We start from the raw sequence: 4,163 nt of genomic DNA on the forward strand, positions 1-4,163 counted from the left end.
CATCATGTTACCTTAGGTACGACAACCATGTGATCTTGTTACCTTAGGTACGTCAACCATGTCATCATGTTACCTTAGGTACGACAACCATGTGATCTTGTTACCTTAGGTACGTCAACCATGTCATGATGTTACCTTAGGTACGTCAACCATGTGATGTTGTTACCTTAGGAACGTCAACCATGTCATCATGTTACCTTAGGTACGACAACCATGTGATCTTGTTAACTTAGGTACGTCAACCATGTGATATTGTTACCTTAGGTACGACAACCATGTCATCATGTTACCTTAGGAAAGGCAACCATGTTATCAACCATGTGATCATGTTACCTTAGGTACGTCAACCCTGTCATCATGTTACCTTTGAAATGTCAACCATGTCATCATGTTACCTTAGGTACTACAACCATGTGATCTTGTTACCTTAGGTACGTCAACCATGTGATCATCTTACCTTAGGTACGTCAACCATGTGATCATGTTACCTTAGGTACGTCAACCATGAGATCATGTTACCTTAGGTACGTCAACCATGTTATCATGTTACCTGAGGAACGACAACCATGTGATATTGTTACCTTAGGTACGTCACCATGTGAGTATGTTACATTAGGTACGTCAACCATGTGATTATGTTACATTAGGTACGTCAACCATGTTATCATATTTCCTTAGGAACGGCAACCATGTGATCATGTTACCTTAGGTACGTCAACCATGTGATTATGTTACATTAGGTACATCAACCATGTTATCGTGTTACCTTAGGAACGGCAACTATGTCATCAAGTTACCTTAGGTACGTCAACCATGTCATCATCTTACCTTAGGAACGACAACCACGTCATCATGTTACCTTTGGTACGGCAACCATGTGATCATGTTACCTTAGGTACGTCAATCCGTCAACCCGTCAATCATTACACCTTGTTACCCTGACATTAGGGTTCGATTGTAATGAAATTTGATAATTGGGTTTCTTCCATGGACACTTATTGTTGTGGAGCACGAAATCGATATTTTATCATTTTGATAGAAACGGGAAGGTCTTTCATAACAAACTTTTTATCGGGCATTAACTATGACTGGCGCCGCCTCTGAACTCAGCAAATGGCAATGAAAATCCGTTTTGTAAGAACCGAATTACATTTTCTTGTACGATGGTCGTTGTTAAATTGGTTTTGATTGGCTGAGACGGCTCTACCTCAAACACTATTGGGCACATGTTGCTCTTACTTTGCTGGAGAGATACATAAAGGAGTACACTTTTTGAGAAACTAATGATGTCTGGGTTAAATAAAGGATAATTAGGAGATGCAATTGATGTTGAACTGTCGACATTTAGAGTTTCGTGGTTCTAGATGGCTGTCGTGGCATCTGACTTTCTGACACAACTACGGTTATAACTAGAGTTATATTGTACTTATTTTATTAATACTTAGTGGAAGTAACGCATCATGTTACCGCGGTTACTTTTGATATGTCATCGTTTAGCGAAGTGTTTTTTTATTATATTATCTGGGGAGTACATGACGTCATATCACCATGTGTACATATGACGTCACAATGATTCCGTGGGTACGTATGATGTTATCGTGGGTAAACAAGACATAGTAATCCTAACGTTTGGACTTTTGGTTTGTCATCATTTTACAGTTAGTACTTTTTTCGGGGAATCGAACCCGGACACATAACGCCAGTATGGTACAGCATTCGTCCGAGTCATCACGCTAGAATTTAAACGTTTTGTTTCCTGCATTGGACTAATTGTTATGTCTCTCTGCACGTTACTTTATTAACCCTCTTCCACTTAACAACAATTTCAAACTACGCCAAGGTTATGAAATATAGCTGAAATCATAAACAGTGTTACCATGCAGAGCATTCCTCGGGACCAATATACTAGGCGATTCGCCTACCACTATCTGCTCTGCTGCGCCCATCGCACATTTTATGCTGACTTAGTTTATCAACTATGTATTTATACATTGAACGATGTCTGTAATGCTATACGAGATGTTAAATTCAACATCTGTGGAAAGAAAAAACACTGACTTTTGAAATAGCATAATGCAGTGATAAACACATACAAGGACATGGTTGGCGATGCCACCCTGGGCTCATAGCTGTGCGCCCGGCACGGAAATATTTCTGGGAGGTCACTAGCTGCGTACGAAATTCCGTTAAACATGTTATTCTAGACGGTTATGTTCATGATATTTATTCAATTTTTAAGTACTTAAATGTCTGACTACATTTTTTTTAATTTATATGTCTTCAAAATATTTCAACGAATCGCAACGCTTCCAAGTTTTATTTCAAGTTGAATATTAGGTAATGCCGAGCCCTTTTTTTCCAAGTGAATCTTTTTGGCGGAGTGGCACTCGTTGATGTCTTATTTTATGTCAAGTTTCATTTGAAGTTGAATATTAAGTAATGCCGAGCGCTTTTTTTTAAGTGAATCTACTACTCCACTGTCAAAACAGTGTTTTTTGCGGAGTGGCACTCGTTGATGTCTTATTTTACGTTTCCTGTCGACTGTGAATAATAATTGCGTGTCCCCTAGGAGTATAGTTCTTTAAAACTTGGAGATCTCACTGGTTTCCACATCATTCGCGTAGTACGCCAGTATCTGTTCTGATTTTATGTACTGTTATGAAATTAAAAAAAAAATCTTTCCTAAACAAATTTACCATGAAATCAATCAAATCATTCATATTAATCAAACAGATTTGTAATTTCGATAATCTGACTGTGTCCGTGGTTGTTCTCGGGACTTATATTTAACATTCCGTTTTGCAATAAATAAACGGATTGGTCAAATATACGTTTTGATTGATTCACTTTTTTTTCATATACCACATTACATCTTACCTTGATGATTTGATGTATCCAGAAAGTCCTTTTTTGATATCGCTAAAAGGCTAAACAGACATCCACACACGAGCGCCACCTCACGGACACTGCAAAAATGACAGCAGAAAATTCTCAATTGCATTAATTATTCAAGCGAACGTTATCATCGCTAATAGAGAGACAGCGCCACTGGGAGAATGTTGATAAGTTACCTGGTGTGACGCTGACAGGTAAGGACAGAAAATATAATGTATTCTAATGAACTACATGGCTACGCTTCAGTTATTTGTTACGTAGACATTTTCCTGGTAAGATTAAAAGCTAATAAATTATATGATACATGACAGTAATTGAAACATAGGTCATATTGGATTTGATCAAGTGCTATATTAGTATTTCATAATTGTGATAATGATATGCGAGTTTTATGTGACTCAGTTGACATTTGGCATCATGAAATGAATTGAGAAGAAATAATATTATACATTACACTTAAATCGTTTATAAGTTTTGTAAAGGTCATCTCGTGGCAAAGATCGCTTAGTGATAAGGGTCAGTTCGACCTGGCCTCAACGTCACCGGACCAGGAACTGGCACACGTGCCTAAAACGGAAGTATGCATACACGATGACGTAGGTTTGTTGCTATTCATGAAATCAAAAACTTCCAGCGACCCTAACAGGAACAAACAAAGTGTGTTGGATGAAACCAACTGTAGGCAATGTTAGTATATCAATGGCGGACCTAGTCTGCAGCATAGCTAACTGAACACAATTAGTGTTACATGTCTTGGATGTTCTGGAAAAAATGCTTGCCCAGAATTCGCATTCTCAATCGGTAACGTCTTTTCATTCTTTGCTACCATATTATGTGGTTATAAGCCACCAGGCTATTCAAAGAGAAAATGTCATCATAAGCTGGTAAATAAAACAAGAAGATACAGAACTCGTCGGTTGCTGCCAGCACAGGTAGCATATCAACAGCGATAGGTAACAAGCCGGCAAATATCACAGATACAGATCGTTTTTTACCGTGTGTTCCGGCGTGATCCTGGCTCTACCTGGTACGCATAACGAGCCTATTAAAGTAAAACTATGGCTAGTTAATTAGTATGTAAATGTTCCGTGATTATGTACTCTGCTCAGAAGTCCACATTGGATGACGCGCCGTGTCTCACTGGGGCACCTCATCACTAACGCCCAATACCTACAGGGTCGACTGGTAGATGATCAATGATATTTGGCTATTCTTTAAATAAACCTTAAATGATTGAAAGGAAAAGGATTCTAGCCGTACAAAGATAC

At 38.5% G+C, this 4,163-nt stretch overlaps 1 protein-coding gene across 1 annotated transcript in view; it reads right to left on the reverse strand.

Moving 5' to 3' along the window:
- LOC110441884 overlaps positions 1 to 2,966 on the reverse strand; it is a 60,059-nt gene extending 57,093 nt beyond the window's left edge. Inside the window, exon 1 of the mRNA XM_021485169.1 lies at positions 2,878 to 2,966. The gene's annotated coding sequence lies outside the window, so the exon portion shown is untranslated. The remainder of the gene's footprint in view (positions 1 to 2,877) is intronic.
- Between the last annotated feature and the right edge of the window lie 1,197 nt (positions 2,967 to 4,163).

Source organism: Mizuhopecten yessoensis, unplaced genomic scaffold (genome assembly GCF_002113885.1).
Source record: "Mizuhopecten yessoensis strain PY_sf001 unplaced genomic scaffold, ASM211388v2 scaffold716159, whole genome shotgun sequence".
Classification (NCBI taxonomy): Eukaryota; Metazoa; Mollusca; class Bivalvia; order Pectinida; family Pectinidae; genus Mizuhopecten; species Mizuhopecten yessoensis.